A 22,561-nucleotide genomic window follows, 5' to 3' on the forward strand; every position below is an offset into this window, starting at 1 on the left:
ATCCTCAGCACCTGTGCATCTCGCCTCGTGCCAAAGGACTGCCGGCATCTCCATTGCCTCAGGTGTCTCAGCTAGTTCCTCGGCTGCACCAAGTTCCTCAGCTGGCCCCTTACTGCTGAAGACAAAGGCCACTGCTGGACGAGGTCCTCGCCCAAGTCCTCAAAAGAAGCAAGTCGCTTTCCAAGTGCCGTCTGATGAAGACGAAGCTGATGATGATGAACTTGCAGAAATCATCAGAGACAGGCAAGTCAGGGCCGCTAGAGCAAAGGATCAGAAGTGCCACTGCTTTTGGATCCCAAGCTGATCCTCGACTACATTGATGATTGGCACAAGGACCCCAACACTCCCTTGCCTGACTTCAAGCTGACTCCTGGCCAGAGTCAGATGCTGACCCACTTCATTCAAGAAGAAAAGTGGAAATTTGAGAAGGCCAGGTAGATCAAGAAAGCGCAGTACAAGAAAGAGCGCTATCTGAAGAAAAACATTGTCTCTATGACAACTGAAGAACTTGTCACTATTTAGACTGAGATTAAGAAACTCAGTGATGACTTTGACGCATATCGCTCTGATTGGCTTGGAGCCAAGGTTCGTTTTGTGAAACTTGCGAATAACTTCACTTCCAATGTTGCAGCCCCAATGCAACAGGAAATTCCTCAGGCTGAAGCATCTGCTCAGCCTACTGAAGAAAATGCCAGCACCGCTGATGACAATCAGGATGCTGAAGATAATGTGAGTTCCAGGGCTGATGACTGCATTCCAGCCACTGAAGAAATTGCCAGGGCACCCACTAGTGGTGTGCCTGAATAAACTTAAGAACTCAGGGCAACTGCATCAGTTGTGCCTGAAGAAAATCAACCAGATTCCTCAGCTGCTCGTGCACCAACTTCAACTCCAATCCTTCCATCTGCATCAGATGTGAAGAAGACCAAGGCTGCAGAGCGTGCTGCAGTGAAGAAAAGGAAAGCATCAGCTGCTTCAGATTCTTCAGCTCCGAAGAAAATGAAGCCTATGACAAGTTCATTTGCAAATCCGATTGATGATGTTCCCATCTCAACCAGGCCATCAAAGGACCATGTTCCTTTTGATGGAGAATATGTGATCCCCAGTGGATCTGATGAAGAAACTCCTTCTGCTGCTTCGTCTGAACCGTTGGATGAAGAAATTGAAGTGGATGCGATCCCTTCAACACCTATCATCTCCTCGCCTATGTCTCAGTTCACAGCTGAAGAGGCTGACGTTGAAGAAATGGAAGATGAAGATGTGGACATTGGCTGCTCCACACCCGTAATCAGTGATGAATTCTGGGAAAGTCAGCATCCAAACTCTCCAATGTTCACCCCTCTACAGCAAATTCCTCAGTCCCCCACACAAACTATTCACATGGGCTCTGAAGAAACTCATCCCACTACATCTGTCCATGAGGAAATTCCATCCACTAGCGCTGAAGAAACTGCTACTGCTGAACAACCAACGACACAGAATGCCACTGAGGAGGAACCAGAAATTCCTCAGCCTGAAGAACCTGCGATTGAGATTCCTGAGGTCATGATGCAACTCACTGACACTCCTCTGCCGAAGCCAAAGGATCCTTTCTCACGCAAGCAAAAGTTCAATGCTGATGATTTCTTCAGCGAGCACGTATTCTTCAAAGATTACAACCCATATGACTCAGCTCGCATTAGGAAGAGGCGTTTCTGGACTGCCAGTCAAGCCAATTTCTATTCCTCAGTGCTGTTCAACAAGGAGAAGATCTTCTACCATGAGCATATTCCTCACGTGGATATGGAATCTCTACCGTGCTTCGCACCAGTCCTCAGTGTTCTTCACGATGCTGGACTGCTCAACTATTGCTCTGACATCTGCGATTGGAATGAAGAACTGATTCTTCAATTCTATGCAACGCTGCACATCACCGTAGATGCTGAAGATGTGACTTCATGGGTGCTGGACTGGATGTCTGAAAACACTCACTACACTGCACCAGCCTCTGAATTGCTTCGTGCTCTACCACTCAGTCCTCCCCTTGAAGAAGTTCGCTGCATCTATAGTGAACCTGAGCTCACACATCATTACATGCAGGTGCTGATGAAACCTTTGAAGCTAGGTCAAGCACCAAGAACCAAATTCCTCGTGAAGGAATTGCTGTACGCTCCCAGAACTGTCTATCGTATTCTTACGAGGACAATCAGTCCCATCAAAGGCCATGACTCATCTGATGAGGAAATTGTTGGCATCATGAAGAATATGGTATTCAACATCGTTCATGGCATTCCTGTCAATTATCACGATTTCTTCATGAGGACTATGGCCAATGTTGCACTGTCTCCGTTTGAGCTGAAGCCTTATGCACCTTGGATTATGAGATTCCTCAGGACAAGGTCTTCACTCAACTACAAAGCTGATTTCTAGAATCACCTCAGCTACTTGCCCCCAATTGAAGTCCTCAAGCAGACATATTCCTCAGTTGATGGAAAGGGCAAGGCACCAGTTGTAATAGATGAAGGCATTCGTCCATTGGATGGTCAGTTTCGCAAAGCTGCATCTTATTCCACCAATGATGACTCTGCCACACATGACTCTGCCAATGCACCTAAGTCCACTCCTCAAGCCACTGCTCCACGCGTGATGACTGACTGTGAACTTCTGCTTAGTCTTCACCAGAAGGTGGATCGAAATCACAAATGGGTTAAGCGTCAGTTTGGTTCACTTCTTCACAACATGACTGCCACACACAATGCAGTGAAGAAAACCACTACTACCTCCATCAAGTCTTCAGTTGCACCTGGGCAATCCTGTCACATCTGTATGGTGAAGAAGATCTGAAGAACATGGGTCTCAAAGAAGATTTTGACTGGTCTACACCTCCACCAAAGAAATTGAAGAAGGTCCAGGTTCCTTCTCTGGTGGCCAGCTCATTTTCTTCATTGTGCGACACTGATGAACATGAAGATTTGGACGACACTGCGGCAGGCCCTACATCAATAAACGACCCCAACAACACTGGCGCCCCTTCATCAACATGATTATCTTCAGGGGCGTTAGTCCTCATTTTCCATCCTTTTTGTCATTCGATGACAAAGGGGGAGAAATATGAGTTAGTCTTCAAGCGGGTCTACTATATGGGCGTTTTTTATTTGCTAAGTTACAACTCTCGTTCTTCTGAAACTTTATTGGATCGAGTTGTAATCTTAAACCCGATGGTGCTCTGATACTTTTGATGCACTGTGCTCTGATACTTTTGATGCACTATTCTGCATGCTTATTCCTTGTTAATATTATTGCACGCATGCTGAATTTCATCAGGCACCATATTTCATCATGCATTTCAAATTCTTCATACTATATGTTAAATGCGTGTATGAATTACAAAATATAGGGGGAGATCTCCATGATTCAACTCTTCAAGTGTGCATTGCTTCAAAGGCAAATTCCTCACTATGCACATCTTCAGGGGGGGTTCTTCTATATCTTGCAATCAAATTCCTCAATATCAGTAGTTACACTTCATATGTTTATCCCCATTGAAAACTTAACCTATATTGTCATCAATCACCAAAAAGGGGGAGATTGTAAGTGCATCTAGTGCCCCTTAGTGATTTTGGTGTATTAAAGACTTATAGGTTAAGGGACTAATGCGTTTGTGAGTGTACACATGTCTATAAGTCTATGGGGAGTTTGATATTTACAGGAACAGTCGACCCCTAAAAATGAATATCTTCGACTGAAGATTTTGGTATTTCTGAAGACTTTCATGAAGACTTTGAAAGTGAAGAAATTGGTGTGTCCGTGAAGACTTGATATTCATGCGAGGAATATGAAGCTTGAAGACTTTCGTTTTCATAGTTTTGTTTCTCTCTTTCTTGAGTCATTGGAAACACCGTACTGTTAAAGGGGGTCGAGGAAATACTAAGGAAAAATTTCCATGTGATGCTCAACTCAAAATCCTACACCTACCAATCCCTTCGAGTGAAGCCATTGGAAATCTCATACAGTTCAGTCAATTTCTTCAGTGACAGAGACGAAGTTCTTCTGGTCTCTGAGGAATTTGTCCTGACTGAGGAGTTAGGAATTCTCCAGTGAGGAACATGATAGCCCTGAGGATTTTGCTACTCAAAGTTCCGACCGTTGCTGTGCTATGCGCCAGCTGTCCCAAAATATCTATCCACCTAACGGTCATATCATTGAAGGGCATTTATGTCTTATCATGTCGGGCTGCTCCCTAGGCTATAAATAGCCCCCCTACAACCACTAGCTGGTTGGCTGCTCCGAGAGAAACTGACACTTGTCATTTGAGAGCAACCCATCCTTTGAGGACTTTGAGCGAAAATCATCAAGTGAGGAAAAACCAAAAACCCAAAACCCAAACACCTACAAACCCCAAGTGATTGAGCATCACTGAAGAGATTGATCCTGAGTGGATCCGACGCTTGTTACCTTTGAAGACTGTGCTTCTTCTAGACGGTTAGGCGTCATGGTCTAGAGCAAGCAAGAGGAATTGTGGATCGCCGAGTGACCAAGGTTGTGAAGGTTTGGAAGTCGCCTGAAGACTTACCACGAGTGATTGGACGAGGTCTGTGTGACCTTAGTTCAAGGAGAATACAGTGAGGACTGGGTGTGCTGAGCTGCGTGTTCAGGACTGGGTGTCCGGGACTGTGTGTCCTCAGTTTAAATACTCAGCCGCTCCAACCAGACATACAACTGAGACAACAGTTGGAACTGGTCTACCAAATCATTGTCTTCACCAAGCTTACTGGTTCTATTTCCTCAACTCTTTCATTTCCTCATAACTGTGTTGTGTGTTTGTTCATATCTGTGTTTGAAGACTTTGACTGAAGACTTTCTCAATTTCCTCAGTTTAACTTCTTCAGTCTGTTTGTCTTCATCCTGTGTTATCCTGTGATCACGTTTCTTGTACTCTGTGCCTGTCTTCATTTCATCATGATGACTATGCTTGTATTCTGTTATGTTTACTTTTGAGTACTTATTCCGCTGCTAGTAGTTCTTCGCTAAGGAATTTCCTCACCGGCAAATTCCATAGTGAAGAATTTCATAAAAATCGCCTATTCACTCCCCTCTAGTCGATATAACGCACTTTCAGTAAGGACAATCATCTTTCTTCTGCATCTTTAAAAACTGCATTATTAAACTAATTGTCTCATAAAATCTTTTTTAGCGGTCAAGCAAAATCCAAGAAAGCTAAGGTGACTAAGCCGACAGAAAACCCGAAAAATCCTGCACCTGAACCGGCAGCACCAACTCCTGATCAATCTGAAGCACCAGAAGACCCGGTTGTCCACGTTCAATCGGACCCTCCTGATCCGTCAGCTAATGAAACCACTTTTAATCCGGCTATCACTAAACCATCTAGCTCTGCCAACCCGCCGACAACTTCTGACACTGATGTCTTAATTACTGGTAGTCGGTTTGTTGAGCCGGGCAACCCCACCGTACTGGCCCGGCACTCTGCTAAGCAAGAAGCTTTAGAGAGGCAGAAGGTGCGGTTTGATGTCTCTCATTACGCTCATCTTAACATTAGTGACGTGTTGTCTGGCTACCTCAGTCATGTGCATTCTAGCCGTGACTCAGAAATTGAGATGGTCAAGCAACTTCAGCTGAAATATGAGGTATGTTCACCAACTTTCACCATCTTATATATGCAACTCTAGCCCCCAAGTCTCCGGATTATGATGAATCTGAATGATCTATAGACTTATGATATAGGTTGATGCTTTGTCGTAGTTTTTCCTTAAATCCAGTTTAACTTTCACCTGTAGTCCCCAGGGGCCGGCTCAATTTATCACAAAGGAGCCAGTACTTAACTTCATAGTTGTCTCGAATCAGTCGAAACAAATAGTGTGATCTAGCTCAATATGAAAAAACTTCCATAAAACCATGCATTAGCCCCCAAGTGCCAAGTGTTATTACTTGTAAAATACTTGGGACTTTAAGCCTGGAAAAAAGGAACTTCTTTGGCAGACATTAGCCCCCAAGTGCCAAGTGGTGTTGCGTTTGCAAAGCACTTCGGACTTTAATCATTATAACTTTTATTTAAATTTTGACACACCTGTGTATGTTTGTAGACCGCCCTAACTGAATTGGGCTCTCAATTGACAGATGCAAAGACCTGGCTGGCGGATCAAGAAGCGGAGATAAAGACCACTAACTCCAAACTGCAACTGAGCCTCTCTAAAGCTGAAAAACTGAAGACCAGTTTGGATGCAAAGAAGCAATCCTGGGCCGATGAGAAGGCCTTGCTGACACAACATGCTAAAACAGCAGAAGCGGCGCTCGAGGAGGTTACCAAAGAGCTCACCGGCTTAAAAAACCGTGTGTCTCAAATGGTCTCCGCAATCTTTGATGAGTTATTTGCATTAGTCACTTACACTTTATTTTGACCAGGAATATAAGCCGCCTGCTGAACCTTTGTTAAAAACATTCACAGGTCCATGAAGTAAAAATCTGAGTCAAGATAGTGTGACAAAACTGAAGGCGGTTTATACCTTGGTGGAGCAAGTGTACACTGGTGCTCAACGAGCACTTGCTACTATCTCCCCTGCCAACCAAGGACCCAACCATTTGAGTGATGTTTTGAAGAAGTTATCAATCTTACCTGCCAGATTTCAAGAGGTCAAACGATCATGTGCCTGAGACGGAGCTCTGACTGCCCTGAGCCGCTCCAAAGCCTGGGTGCCGGATTTAGACCCAGTGGACGTGGCTAAGGGGTACCCTACCGTGAAGGAAGACGGGACTCTGTTTGAGCAAGATGACTTTATTGCCTGTGTGAGGGGAGTTCGTCCTCAGGCTACCATTCTTGGCGAGGAGACCAACATCAACAAATATTAGCCGGGTTTTGATATGGAGAATAAAAAGATGGCGACTCCCTCTTATAAAGTGACGGATCTTATCCCGCCAGTTCGTCAACACACTTTTGCCCCGGAAATTGACCCGGCCAGCCTAATTGACGATGAGGCCGAGTTCATTGCTCTGAACGACTTTCACTGGTCCAATCCCAGCTTCCAACCAGTGGAGGGAGGTGAGCCGGCCAGGGAGGAGTCATAACCATATGAATAATCCAGCTTTTAGCTTAAGACATGCTTAAGAGAGAAAACAGTCTAACCTTTTGGGCTCTCAATGCCTTGTAATAGGTTAGTTTGAAAACTGCATATTTTGCCTATGCCATCATGCATAGGATGTTGCATATGACCTTTTGCCCGTGATGTCAATATATGCATTATATCCGTGGTCGCATCTGCAGTGTTTTGAATCTGTTCCTGTATGCAAAAGATAAAACTGTCTTGGCGGTTGATCGCTAGACGGGTTAAAAACACCCGATACATAACTATGAAATCATCATAGTGCGAAAAACAGGACCAGATGTAAGATACACAAGGCTGAAAAAACCTTTGATTAACGAAAAGATGTAGATAAGTCTGTTTATAAACAACAATACCTATGTTCTCTGACTCCGAATTGCTGGCTTATATGACCCGGACCATAAGGTTGATGAGCCTAATGTTTGTAGAAGCCAATACCTTGATATGCCAGATGATTGTTATCCCTTGACAGCTCATTGTCAAATAACCGAGCCGGTTCAAATTGAAACCATACGTGCAGTTAGCTTTAAGACAACAACAAACCAGTAAAACAAAATAGGATGTTTCAAAATGATGTAAATCAAGCATTAAGAGTAATTTGGAGGCTTCTGATTCGAATACGATCAGTAAACCAGACTAAAGGGGTTAAGCTAGGATTCGAATACGATCATGTAGCCCCCGGTGGTTTTGGCATTGCGCCAATCAAGAGGGTACCGACAACAATTTTCTCTTTGGTTCGTGTCAGCGTCCTGGGAACGGGGGTCCCCAGGCTTGCCTGCCTGCGGCCCGTGGCGTGGCTAAGCTAGCAGGTCGTACGGCCCATCTTCATCAACAAGGCATCCAAGACCCTCATGAGGGGCCAAGCCTCGCGAGGCAGACGACACAAGACCTCCTCTGGAGTGGCCTAGTCGGACAGGCTCACGAGGAGCGGAGATGTCGAGGCGAGGCAAACCTCATGAGGCTCTCGTGACGTGAGCCATGACGATCTACACGGGGCGGGCACCAGGCAGGCGCCAGCGCGCACAACGTCCTTGTTTCATCTTTGGTGCTAAGGAAACCAGCGCAGGCGAGGAGTACCGAGGCATTAGGCAAAGGTTGCCATTTTGGTGCAACAAGACCAAGACCAGAAGGATGGCAAGACGGAGGTCTTCGTGGAGCCCAAGACGGCATCACCATCAGAGCCTTTGACAGGCGAAGACCACTTTTGTCAGGATAGCTTGTACTAGCTGTCCCCCTTCAAATTTTCCCGCCATTGTTGGCTCCCTTCCCGCTCAAGATTTGGGAAGAGGACCAAGGCCTCTATAAGTAGGAATAGCCACCGCCATAGGCAAGCGGGACGACATCTTGGATCACGCTCACCCACACAAGTTGGCCAAGCACAAGAACACCTCAACCTCAGGAGGCTGTTCTTCCCATTGTATTGTTCATCATCAGCCTAAGAGGCAATCCACTACCACACTGGAGTAGGGTATTACACCACAACGGTGGCCCGAACTAGTATAAATCTTGTGTCTTTCTGTGTTGCGAGTTCGTCAAGTTCGTCCGCGAGATCTTAGCAAGTTAGGGCGTAGATCGGTGGGAGGAAGAGACTTCGCGCGCACCCTAGTGTTCGAGCCTTAAGGGTTTGCCGGAACCCCACATCCGACATTTGGCGCGCCAGGTAGGGGTGCGCCGTAGCTTCCCCTCCGTCGATCTATGCTCCGTCACCACCGCGCTTCGCCCACATGGCAGGCGCCCTGCCGCCGACTCCGATGGTCAGTGTTGACAACAGGGCCAGGGGGCTCTGAGCCCTGGCCCCCGCCCTGCGGCGGCTGCAGTGGCCGCCCAAGTTCAGGCCAGAGATGCCTCCGCGCTACGACGGCGGGACGGACCCGTTAGCTTTCCTGCTGGCATACGAGGAGGCCATCCTCGAAGCCGAGGGTGATGACAAGGTCATGGCCAACTGGCTTCCCATGGCCCTCGCCGGCGAGCCATGCGCCTGGCTGCTCAACCTTCCCGGATCCATGGTGGCATCTTGGGAGGAGCTCCGCGACCTCTTCACTACTCGCTACGCGGTGCCGGCGCACCAGCGGTCGCGGCCCTGCTGAGCGGCTCTCAAGCACCGTCTTCAGACCGTCACGCCAAACGGTTCCCCCGTCAGATCGGGGCCACCTCCAGGCGAGCGGGGGCTCCGCCGGGCTGGGCTGCGCCAGAGGCCGACCTTACCTTCGGCTCAGAAGACGACCCCGACTCCACTGCCGGCTCCGGAAGGCTCCCGATGCTCTGCAAACCCACCATCTACAACGTGGTCGTCACCAAGACCCTCATCGACGGTGGTGCTAGCCTCAACTTGCTCTCCGTGGAAGCCTTCAGCCTTCTCCATGTGCCACTCGAGCGGCTCAGCCTCAGTAAGCCCTTCTCGGGAGTGGGTGGTGGAGCTGCCCACTCCCTGGGATAGATCCACCTCCCTGTCACCTTCGGCACACGCGACAACTACCGTAGCGAGCTGGTGGACTTCGACATCGCTTGCATCGGTCTCCCATACAACGCCATCCTCGGGTACCCGGCTCTCGCTCAGTTCATGGCGGCGACTCACCCGGCTTACAACCTCATGAAGATGCCAGGGAGCAAGGGCGTCCTCACCATCAAGGGGGACACTAAGGAGGCTGTGATGGCGCCCAGGCTCGCCTTCAAGACCGCGGCAGCAGCACAACCCGCCGACGCCGGTGCCCCTGCGGCCAGGGAGGCCATGCCCACCAAGAAGAAGCAGCTGTTCACCCAGGACAAGGCAGAAACCGAGTAGGTATCGGTCAGCGAGGACAGAGTCTTCGGGAGCCACCTTTACCATAGGATCCGGCCTTGACCCGGAACAAAAAGAAGCCTTGGTGAAGTTCTTGCGCGCGAACAAGGAGATATTCGCGTGGGAGCCCAATCAGCTGGTAGGGGTCCCGAGGGAGGTGATCCAGCATCATCTAAGGGTATGCCCCAACATCCGCCCCGTGAAGCAGCGAGCGAGACGACAGTCCACCGAGAAGCAGCCCTTCATCGTCCAAGAGACACGCAAGCTGGAAGCGGCAGGTGCCATCCGAGAGATCTGATACCCTGAATGGCTGGCGAACCATCTCGTGGTGTGCTACCTCTTGAGCACTGCATTGGATTTCCCCGAAGAGGAGAGGATGATGCAGAAAAGTAGCGTAAGTATTTCCCTCAGTTTTTGAGAACCAAGGTATCAATCCAGTAGGAGGCCACACACAAGTCCCTCGTACCTACACAAAAACAATAGCTCAACGCAACCAACGCGCTTATGGGTTGTCAATCCCTTCATGGTCAGTTACGAAAGTGAGATCTGATAGAGATGATAAATAATATTTTTGGTATTTTTGGTATAGAGATGCAAAGTAAAAAGTAAAAGCAAAGTAAAAGCAAAGCAATAATAAAGTGATGGAGATTGATATGATGAGAAAGAGACCCGGGGGCCATAGGTTTCACTAGTGGCTTCTCTCAAGAGCATAAGTATTCTATGGTGGGTGAACAAATTACTGTTGAGCAATTGACAGAATTGAGCATAGTTATGAGAATATCTAGGTATGATCATGTATATAGGCATCACGTCCGAGACAAGTAGACCGACTCCTGCCTGCATCAACTACTATTACTCCACTCATCGACCGCTATCCAGCATGCATCTAGAGTATTAAGTTAAAAACAGAGTAACGCCTTAAGCAAGATGACATGATGTAGAGGGATAGTTTCATGCAATATGATAAAAACCCCATATTGTTATCCTCGATGGCAACGATACAATACGTGCCTTGCTGCCCCTTCTGTCACTGGGAAAGGACAGCGCAAGATCGAACCCAAAGCTGAGCACTTCTCCCATGGCAAGAACAACCAATCTAGTAGGCCAAACCAAACTGATAATTCGAAGAGACTTGCAAAGATAACCAATCATACATAAAAGAATTCAGAGAAGATTCAAGTATTATTCATAGATAGACTTGATCATAAACCCACAATTCATCAGTCTCAACAAACACACCGCAAAAAGAAGATTACATCGAATAGATCTCCACGAGAGAGGGGGAGAGCATTGTGTTGACATCCAAAAAGAGAGAAGAAGCCATCTAGCTACTAACTATGGACCCGTAGGTCTAAAGTAAACTACTCACACTTCATCAGAGAGGCTTGGATGATGATGTAGAAGCCCTCCGTGATCGATGCCCCCTCCGGCGGAGCTCCGGAAGAGGCCCCAAGATGGGATCTCATGGATACAAAAAGTTGCGGCGGTGGAATTAGGTTTTTGGCTCCGTCCCCGATCGTATGGGGGTACGTGGATATATATAGGAGGAAGAAGTACGTCGGTGGAGCTTCGAGGGGCCCACGAGGCAGGGGGCGTGCCCTCCACCCTCGTGGCCGCCTCGTGGCTTTCTTGACGGAGGGTCCAAGTCTCCTGGGTCTTATCTGATGAGAAAATCACATTTCCGAAGGTTTCATTCCGTTTGGACTCCGTTTGATATTCTGTTTCTCTGAAACACTGAAATAGGCAAAAAAAACAACAATTCTGGGATGGGCCTCCGGTTAATAGGTTAGTCCCAAAAATAATATAAAAGTGGAAAATAAAGCCCAATATATTCCAAAACAGTAGATAATATAGCATGGAGCAATCAAAAATTATAGATACGTTGGAGACGTATCATGGTGCCGAAAAAAGGCGGGAAGGAACGGATGTGTGTCGACTTCACTAATCTTAAGAAAGCCTACCCTCAAGACCCGTTCCCACTCCCGCGCATCGACCAGATTGTTGACTCCACCGCCGAGTGTGACCTATTGTGCTTCCTGGATGCGTTCTCAGGGTATCATCAAATCAAGATGGCGGTGGAAGATGTGGAGAAGACGGCCTTCCTGACACCATGTGGGGTGTACTGCTACACCTGCATGCCCTTTGGGCTGCGCAACGCGGGCGTGACCTTTCAGCGGTTGATGCACATCGCTCTGGGCGGTAGCTTGGGAGGAACGCAGAGGCTTACGTCGATGACATAGTGGTCAAGTCTCGCGAGGCAAGGACATTGATTCAAGACTTGGAGGAGACCTTCGAGAGCCCGCGCCAAGTGAACTTGAGGCTCAACCCGGAGAAGTGTGTGTTCGGTGTCCCCTCCGGCAAGGTGCTGGGATTCCTCGTATCCCACATGGGGATCGAGGCGAATCCAGAGAAGGTCAAGGCTATCGAGGACATGAGCCTGCCGCAGACCCTCAAAGAGATGTAGAAGCTGGCAGGGCGGGTGACCGCGTTAGGGCATTTCATCTCCAAACTGGGAGAGCGCGCCTTACCATTCTTCAAGCTCATGAAGAGGAAGGGCCCGTTCGAGTGGAACCCGGAGGCCGACCGGGCCTTCCAAGACCTCAAGAAATACCTTACTAGCCCCAGTGATGGTGGCACCACGGCCCCTCGAGCCGCTGGTACTCTACCTTGCTGCCACCCCGTACTCCGCCAGCGCGGCGTTGGTGGCAGTTCGGGAGGAGCGCCAAGCCAAGGGCGCACCCCGCCAGGCCAAGGCTGAAGTAGCGCGGGGTCAGGAAGGCGCAGCAAAGGCATCAGCTGTGGAAGGCCAAGCTTGGTAGGGTGGCGTCGCAGAAGCTCCTGAGGACAGTCGGATCTCAGGGACCCTTCCACCTCAGGATATGCCCCGATCTCCGCAGGACCCGAGCCTCGACAGCGTGCCAGCCCTCGTCGAACACCCGGTGTACTTTGTCAGCACCGTACTACGGGACGCGAGAGTGCGCTACCCCATGCCCCAGAAACTCCTGCTCACGCTCCTGGTGGCCTCATGCAAGCTGCGACATTACTTCCAGGGCCACCCCATCAAGGTCGTCTCAGCCTACCCACTGAAAAGGATACTTAAGATCCCTAACTCAGCCGGAAGGGTCGCAGAGTGGAACATCGAGTTGCAAGCGTTCCAGTTGGAGTTCAGCACTACCAGGGTCATCAAGGGGCCGCACTTGCTAACTTTGTGGCAGAATGGACAGATGCCCCGACACTTGAGGAAGGAGAAGACCGGTCCACCTCCCCAGGAAGTGAGGCTCCGGACGGTTGGATCATGTATTTCGATGGCGCCTTCGCACACCAGGGCGTGGGGGCTGGGGCAGTGCTCATCTCGCCCATCCAGGACAAGCTCTACTACGCCGTGCAACTCTGCTTTCAGCACGGCAAAAAGGTCTCCAACAACATCACAGAATACGAAGGCCTCATAGCCGGCCTGAAGGCTGCATCGGCCCTAGGGGTGAAGCGCCTCACCATCAGAGGCGACTCACAACTCCTCGTCAACTTCTCCAACAAGGTGTATGAGCCAAAGGACGAGCATATGGAGGCCTACCTCGCGAAGGTGCCCAAGATGGAGAAACAGTTCTCGGGCCTGGAGCTGCAGCACGTGCCCCGGGGCACCAACAAGGAAGCCGACATCGCCAGGAGAGCATCGAAGCGGCAACCGCAGGAGCCAGGCGTCTTTGAGGAGCGGCTCTTCAAGCCATCAGCTGCACCACCTCTTTCAAGCATGACTCAGGCTCGGGAGGAGCTCCCCCAGCCCCCGGCCGCGGGAGCCCTGACCTGTGGACCGACCTTCGGAGCTCGACTGCTCTTGGCGCTTGAGCCCCAGGAGGAATGCTGGATCAAGGAATTTAAGGAGTACTTAACGCACGGGACGTTGCCGGAGAAGGAAGAGGAGGCGGAGCGCATGGCCCAGCAAGCCACGACATACTATATCCAAGACGATGAGTTATATAGGAAGCGACTGAACGATGTCACACCGCGCTGCATATATAGCGACCAAGGAAGGGAGTTGCTGATTGACATACACGGCGGGGACTACGGACACCACTCGTCGTCACGGACCCTCGTCGGCAAGGTGTTCCGCAGTGGATTCTACTGGCCTACAGCACTCAACGACGCAGCCGAGCTGGTGAAGTCTTGCGAAGCTTGCCAATTCCACGCCAAGAAAATCCATCAACCTGCTCAGGGCCTTCAAACTATCCCGCTCACATGGCCGTTCGCGGTCTGGGGGCTGGACATCCTAGGCTCATTCCCTCGGGCGCTAGGGGGCTACCGTTACCTCTACGTCGCCATCGACAAGTTCACGAAGTGGGCGGAAGTGGAAGCCGTCCGTACCATCCCAACCGGGTCTGCTGTCAAGTTTATCAAGGGCCTCGTGAGCCGCTTCGGGGTCCCCAACAGCATCATCACAGATAACGGTTCGTAGTTTACTAGCAACCTCTTCAAAACCTACTGTGCTAACCTTGGAACGCAGATCTACTACGCTTCAGTGGTCCACCCCAGGAGCAATGGTCAGGCCGAACATGCTAACACGGAGGTCCTAAGGGGCCTCAAGACCAGGACCTTCAAGAAGAAAATGGAGGCCTACGGCAGGGGCTGGCACGACGGGCTCCAGTCCGTACTTTGGTCCATCCGGACCACCGCCACCAAGCCAACGGGAGAGACTCCATTCTTCCTTATCTACGGAGCTGAAGCGGTCCTCCCTCACGAGGTCAAGCATCGCTCCGCACGGGTCCTGGCGTTCGACAAAACGCAGCAGGACGCCACGCGGGGATGGACCTCGTGTTGGGGGAGGAACGTCGCCGCGAAGCTGCGCTACGGGCGGTGAAAGAGATCCAGGACACTCGAGATGGGAGACCTAGTCCTGAGGCGGGTCCTCTCCAGGGAAGGGCTGCATAAGCTTTCACCAATGTGGGAGGGCCCGTTCAAGGTCGTCCACATCTCCAGGCCTGGTGCCGTGTGCCTGGAGACACAAGACAGAGTACCAGTCCAAAACGCCTGGAACATCCAGCACCTCTGGAAGTTTTACCCGTGAAGCAAGGCCCGGAGCCCGTGAAGCAAGGCCCAGAGCCTGTAAAGAAAGGCCTAGAGCCTGTGAAGAAGGCCCGGTGCCTGTGAAGAATCGCCGCCCGTGACACTCTCACGTAATAATGAGTTGGGGTTGTACATGCCCCGGAGTCTGAGGAGTGCCGACCTCAGGCCCTGGGGCTCCCGCCCATGCCTAGTGGCAGCACTTAGCTCCGCGCTGGTGAGAATACTTGAAGACTAGAATAGGTGCCGGACGCGGCTTTTCATTTGCTTTCCGCATTTGGCTTCCTTTTCCTTAATCGAAATTTGCTTTTGGCATTCCTTGCTGATTTGACCCCCTCGCCTCTCGCTGCGTTTTTCCGGCTCGGGTTAGCTCGTGTTCTCTCTCTCGCATGCCTCGCGAGGGGTCTAGGCAGGTGCCCTCGCGAGCATTTTTGTCCCTTCTCTGCCTTCTCGCGAGCCACCCTCATTCGAGCCCAAAAGCTGGCGTGCCTCTCCTAGTCTGTTCCCCTCGGGTACCGCGATACAAGGCGCCAGGTCAGGGCCAGGGCGAACGGAAAATCCTTTAACGCACCTCCTAACGAGCTTTTGCAGTTCCCGAGGAAATGCAGGCCACCAAGGCAAGATGGACGCGAGGAAATGAGCGCCTCGTGAGGAAGAGGGCATCCCGGATATACCAAGCTAAGTTATCTTTGCACGAAATAGCGACACAACACGCACGGTGCCACAACCGAGGAACCATAGTTCGTTACACGCCCCCTGGGCCCAAACTGGTTACATTCTTGATGCAGGAAAAAGAGTAAAACAAAAGCAGCGTTGCAGCAATCTGCGGAGGCAGACCCCTAGAGGCACCCCGAGCCTAGCCGGATCCTTCTTCGCGCTTCACGGAGGCGCGGCGACGAGATGACCCACTGCCGCCTTCAAAGCGGGCGCAGCGGTGCGGCGGCTGGTCATGGACACTACTGTTGGAGCTGTCACCGGAGGAAGAGCCGCCGTAGCTGGACAAGACACAGCCGCCCCCAAGGGCAGGCTCGCCCTCACCCTCGTCGCGACCGTCCCCGAGGCCAGGCACCTCCTCACCATCGTTCGCCTCGGGGCAGCACCCGGCGCGGTGACCATCTTCCCCAAACACCCTCACATAGAGGGTTGATTCGCCATCGTACTTGAAGTGGAGGGCGCACCGCCGGCCCAAGCCGTGTGCGCGGGTGAACGTCTGCCAACCATGGGCTAGGGCTATGTTGCCCGCGGCGGAAGTCGCGACTGCAACCCAAGAGGCCTTGCTGCAGCAACCATCCGCCTGCAGCCAGAGTCCGCCTGGACCAGAGGCCGGCAGCTCATCGGCGAAGAAGCGCGGAAGTTGGAGCCAGTTGTCGGCCGGATTCTCCGACCAGACGACAAACTCCGGTGACACCTCCATTGTGTGGAAACGCGGACGGGAGGGCGCGCCACCAAAGCACGCCTACCCTTGTCAACTGGATCGCCATGGCTGGGACGACCCCCTCCGCGTGCCGTGGCGCCGCTCCGACAGTGGTCCGCGACAGGGGACGTGGCGTGCTTGCACGGACGGCCACGCCTGCGCTTGGGCGCCGGCGAGCCGGGCCCCTCACGAGGGGCCTTCCCCTTCTCAGTGGCAGAGAACTTCCTTCGTGGTGCCATTGGTGGCACAGCGAGCAATGGAGCGAGGAAGAAGACGGGGGAAAGGTAGGAAGATATGGGTAATGGGGGCTCTGCCCCCTCCCTATTTATAGCAAGAGAAGGCCAACCGGCACCTCCCATGATCGCAGGTAATGATGGTTTTCCTTGCATGTCGCAGGGACTCGTCAAGTCGTGTAGTTGCCGAGGCACCGTGGGGAAGTGGAGACGCCCATGTCCAATCAACCGCCACGCGTCAACCGAGGCCGCAGGCTTTTGGGGCCCGCAGTGCTCTGTACTTGGCCCTTGGCTTCGCCGTGAAGCCAAGCCCGAGCGCGCCTTGGGCCCGGGGGCTACTGTCCGTGTCCTAGGAACGGGGGTCCCCAGGCTTGCCTGCCTGCGGCCCGTGGCGTGGCTAAGCTAGCAGGACGTACGGCCCATCTTCATCAACAAGGCATCCAAGACCTTCGTGAGGGGCCAAGCCTCGCGAGGCAGACGACACAAGACCTCCTCTAGAGTGGCCTAGTCAGATAGGCTCACGAGGAGCGGAGATGTCGAGGCGAGGCAAACCTCACGAGGCTCTCGTGACATGAGCCATGACGATCGACACCGGGCGGGCGCAGGCGTGCGCCATCGCACACAGCGTCCTTGTTTCCTCTTTGGTGCTAAGGAAACCAGCGCATGCGAGGAGTATCGAGGCATCAGGCAAAGGTTGCCATTTTGGTGCAATAAGACCAAGACTAGAAGGACGGAAAGACGGAGGTCTTCGTGGAGCCCAGGACGGCGTCACCACCAGAGCCTTTGGCAGGCGAAGACCACTTTTGTCAGGATAGCTTGTACTAGCTGCCCCCCTTCAAATTTGCCCGCCATTGTTGGCTCCCTTTCCGCTCAAGATTTGGGAAGAGGACCAGGGCCTCTATAAGTAGGACTAGCCACCACCATAGGCAAGGGGGACGACATCTTGGATCACTCTCACCCACACAAGTTGGCCAAGCACAAGAACACCTCAACCTCAGGAGGCTATTCTTCCCATTGTATTGTTCATCATCAGCCCGAGAGGCAATCCACCACCACACTGGAGTAGGGTATTAAACCACAATGGTGGCCCAAACCAGTATAAATATTGTGTCTTTCTGTGTTGCGAGTTCGTCGAGTTCGTCCGCGAGATCTTAGCGAGTTAGGGCGTAGATCGGTGGGAGGAAGAGACTTCGCGTGCACCCCAGTGTTCGAGCCTTAAGGGTTTGCCGGAACCCCACATCCGATAGTTCGAATACAACCTATGTTTGAACAGGAAGCCCCCAAATGACCTTGAGCAGTTTTTAACGACCCTGATTCGAATACGATCCAAGTCGAACCCAAAAGGGGTGAAGCTATGATTCGGATACGATCAAGAAGCCCCCTAGTGAGTTTGGCTTTGCGCCGATCAAGAGGGTTACGATAGCTATGTTATCTTTGGTTCGAATACGACCTATGTTTTAACAGGAAGCCCCCAAGTGACCATGAGGTTTACGGCTAGATTCGAATACGATCATGCGCTGGACCAAAAGGGTGAAGCTAGATTCGGATACGATCAGCCCCCTAAGGGTCATTTTTAAATAATGAGAATACTAAAGATATATGATCATTGAGGAGGAAAAGGACAGAGGTCCTGCTTTATTACTTATCATAATATATACAACGTCAAAGTATGTACATGATGAGAGCCGGTGGCTTTAAGTATAGTATGGCCGAAGCTGAGCAATATTCCACGGCCGGCGGGTCTCTTCCTCCGACTTACTTAAGTCTTTGTGCTCTCAAACATCAATGAGGTAATATGACCCATTGTTTAAGTTCTTGCTGACCACAAAGGGTCCTTCCCAAGGCGGGGATAGCTTGTGTGCATCAGAAAAATCCTGGATGAGCCGGAGCACCAAGTCACCTTCTTGAAAGGTTCTAGACTTAATCCGGCGGCTGTGATAACAGCACAGGTCCTCTTGGTAAATTGCTGATCGAGCCGCTGCCAAATCTCTCTCCTCATCTAACAAGTCAAGTGCATCCTGTCGGGGTTGTTCATTATCAGCTTCAACGTAAGCCGCCACGCGAGGCGAGTCATGACGGATGTCACTAGGCAGGACTGCTTCTGCTCCGTAGACCATGAAGAAAGGTGTATAACCTGTAGACCTGTCAGGAGTGGTATTGATACTCCACAGCACCAAGGGTAATTCCTCTACCCAACAACCCGGCGTCCGTTGTAAAGGAACCATAAGCCGGGTCTTGAGACCTTTTAGGATTTCCTAATTTGCTCTCTCAGCTTGATCATTGGATTGGGGTGAGCTACTGACGAAACATCAAGCCGGATATGCTCACGTTGACAAAACTCCTCCATAGCACCTTTGGATAGATTAGTCCCACTAGCAAAAGAGCATGTGGTTGCAACGGGAGAGAAAATAACACACACTCTTAACCCAATAACCCTGACCCAAGACCCTAATGTGTTCACGTCCTTTATTTTCACATGGCATCACATTTGTGTTGTCGATGGTGGTCTCAATGCTCACATAACGAAAGCGCGTTTGAATGTGGTCAGTCCTAAGGCGTCTCTCTTTTGCGCACACTCGCTCGAAATAAAATGAGAAATATGTCGTTTTTTCCTGCAAGGTTTTTCACAGGTGTGCATGTGTGGTTATCGATGTTTACTTTCCTCTCCACCGGTAAGAAAGAAAAACGAACCGTACATTATAGATTAAGTTTACACCAAAATAATATTTTATAAATATTTAACAGCTAAAAATAGTATCATATTTGGATTCTACACATTTTTCTAACCAAGTTTCATATATAACATGTTAAAATCGGAGTTACGATTTAAAAGATATTGATAATTTTGTTTAGATAAACTGCGGATTGGTTAACCAAAAAGTCAGGGGGTTTTATGTTAAAACGAAAACGATTCGGTTGACTTAAATATGAACGGAGGGTTGATTATCTGAAACGTTAGGAGGTTTTCTAAAAAAATGCAAAAATGGTTATTTACAAAAAATAGAGGGGCTTTTTTGCAAAATGTGCGATGGACAACCAAAGTCACAAAATCACCGTAAAACACAATATTAGTAGCAGGTAATCACTCATGTAGTGGAAATCCTACATGTTGGCCTCGGCTGGGCCCCTGCTCGCACCCCTGCCTCTGCCATTGAGTACCCGTGAGCCTCAAATATCTTCTTCCTTAAAATATTTTTTCCAATTTTCACTCACTTTTAATTAGTCTATCCGATAATGAATACTAAACTATGATAGTAACAACAAACAACAGCAAGTAATTGTAATTGGTGCTCATCCAGAAAACGGTGATAGCACGCATAGCATCCAGCCATGTTTGTAGGTTTTGTGTTCATTTTTTCGAAAATTTAACACCGTTGAATGAAATGAGTGAATTTTGGAATTTTTTCGAAAGATCTCACGTGAAATGTACAATCCATAATTTGAATTTTTGGAAGAAAAATGGGCGAAATATAAACGAAAAACTACCAAAATTGTACAAACGTTTTGAATCTTGCAGCAATGGGATAAAGCAGAATCAAACTGAACAATACCATCCCTTAATTGATATACACCCATGAATAGCGTAGAACAATACAATTAGTAGAAATACCACATTACTTACTACTCATCTTGGTCTAAGTAGTACTGCATCCTAGGCACACGCATGTGCACCACACTCTGGTCCCATTTCAGCCGCTCGGATGAGCACGTGTGCATCCAGCAGCTTCTAGTCCAGTTGATTGAAAAAAAGCAACAGGCACCACCAAATCCCCACCGATGTCACCGCCCACTGTGTGCCTTCTTATCCCCAACACATCGCCTGCTCCGCCCTCATCTTCCTCCTCTGCTGCCTGACCACCCATCGTTGCTCCTCCTCCTCTCCTCTTCTCCATCCACCTTACGACCCAAGTGTTGCTCTCCTGTTCTTGGCCGCGGTGGCTGGCCAGAGCCACACCCTAGCTGACAGCGTCGGCGTGCTTTGTGGCTACGGTTGGGGCGTTGGTGGCCTGCTCATCGGTGCACTGGGGCCGGGGCGGAGCCCCCTTCCTTGAAGTGGTGGTGGAGCCCCTCCTCCCGGAGGGTGTCTGGGAGCAACCGGGGTTGCGAGGCAGGTGTGCAGTGGCTCGGTTGTGCCAGATCTGGGCGCCGACCAGCACACACGCGGGGGGGGGGGTGTCTGGTGGTGCTGCCAGTGGCCACGGACGTGGGAGTGCCGAAGCTGCCTCCGGTGAGAGCCCTCGGGCCCCGATTTTCTCTTCCATGAGCTGGTCTCTTGGTCTCTGTACCACGAATCAACATGGGCATCAATTTTCTCTGTATCTTCAGTTCGGCTCTCTCTCTCCTTCTTTAGGATTACTGTCTCAAATGGCAATTAAGCTAAGACCTTTCTTTGTATTAGGCTTGGCACCGATGGTGCTTTTCTTTGGATTCATGCGCCTCTCCTCTTTGCTCATTTTAAATTGGTGACGCATATAATACATGCGGCAGACAGCTTTCTTTATTTCTCTAGGGTAAACATGAACATCTCATCCGCTTTTTGTTGGCTTGTTGATCTTGTAATGCATGAACGTATATAAATTGGTTTGGATTTGATGTAATAGAGCAGGGTGGAACTATTAATTGGAATATGAAATTTTAACACAGGCACAAGACTTGGTTCATAAGGCAAGGACAACTCGTCAGGAGCTCGGGCACGCTGGTGAGAGGAGGAGCTGAAGCGGAATGGTGGTGCCGGGTGATGCGATCGCCGGCGTCAGCCGGCAGCGGATTGAGCATCACGTGGGTCGCGAGCCTCGCGGCTAGGATCCGGAGGCGAGGGTGACTCCGTCCTCATGTTGTTCATGTTTTTTTACAATCTGGGACGAAACGTTTTCTGATTTTAAAAAAGGAGTGTGGGTTGAATTACCTAAAACACAAGGGATTTTCTACAAAACTGTCACAGTGACGTACAACCAGAAGCACTCGGCGGTTTAGTATTAGGGAAAGATTGTCAGTTATAATGTTGTGTGGAAATCCAAAACGAAAGATCACCTTTTTCATGAACTGAACCGCTGTGGCTGCATCACACTTGCTAACCGGCTCTGCCTCAACTCAGTTTGTGAATTTGTCAACTGCCACCAAAAGATGTGTCTTTTTATCCTTGGATCTTTTGAAAGGTCCAACCATATCAAGCCCCCAAATAGCAAACGGCCAAGTGATTGGAATCATCCGCAATTCTTGAGCCGGTACGTGTGCTCGTCATGCGAACTTTTGACATCCATCACACCTACTGACCAGATCCTCTGCATCAGCGTGAGCCGTTAGCCAGTAAAAACCATAACGAAAAGATTTGGCCACAAGAGACTTTGAGCCGGCATGATGGCCACAATCTCCTTCATGGATATCACAAAGAATTTCTTGACCTTCTTCAGGAGAGACACAACATTGAAACGCTCCAGTGACGCTACGATGATACAACTCACCGTTGGAAATGGTCATTGACTTAGACCGCTGGGTTATCTGTCGAGCCAAGGTCTCATCCTCTAGCAACTCACCCCGGGTCATGTAAGCCAAATACGGTAATGTCCATTATGGAATGATATGAAGAACCTCCACCAACTGTGCCTCCGGGTCTGGAACGACCAAATCCTCCTCTGTAGGCAATTTGACAGAAGGGGTATGCAGAACATCTAGAAAAGTGTTTGGTGGCACCGGCTTATGCTGAGATCCCAATCGGCTTAAAGCATCAGCCGCTTCATTTTTTCTGCGATCAATGTGCTCCACCTGATAACCTTTGAAATGTCTAGCAACAGCATCAACTTCCCGGCGATAAGCCACCATGATAGGGTCATTGGAATCCCATTTGCCTGACACCTGCGGAGCCACCAAATCTAAGCCGCCAAGGCACCGTACCCGGCTTAAACTCATCTCTTTAGCCATCCGAAGACCATGGAGCAAGGCCTCATATTCTGCTGCATTGTTAGTACAAGAAAACATCAATCGCAAC

At 50.2% G+C, this 22,561-nt stretch overlaps 1 long non-coding RNA gene across 1 annotated transcript; it reads left to right on the forward strand.

The window, feature by feature from the left end:
* Nucleotides 1-20,335: 20,335 nt before the first annotated feature.
* Nucleotides 20,336-21,618, forward strand: LOC125515854. Its single transcript, XR_007287148.1, has 2 exons — nucleotides 20,336-21,086; nucleotides 21,220-21,618. It is a non-coding gene; the product is annotated as an uncharacterized LOC125515854 (long non-coding RNA).
* The last annotated feature ends 943 nt before the right edge of the window (nucleotides 21,619-22,561 follow it).

Source organism: Triticum urartu, chromosome 6 (genome assembly GCF_003073215.2).
Source record: "Triticum urartu cultivar G1812 chromosome 6, Tu2.1, whole genome shotgun sequence".
NCBI lineage: Eukaryota > Viridiplantae > Streptophyta > Magnoliopsida > Poales > Poaceae > Triticum > Triticum urartu.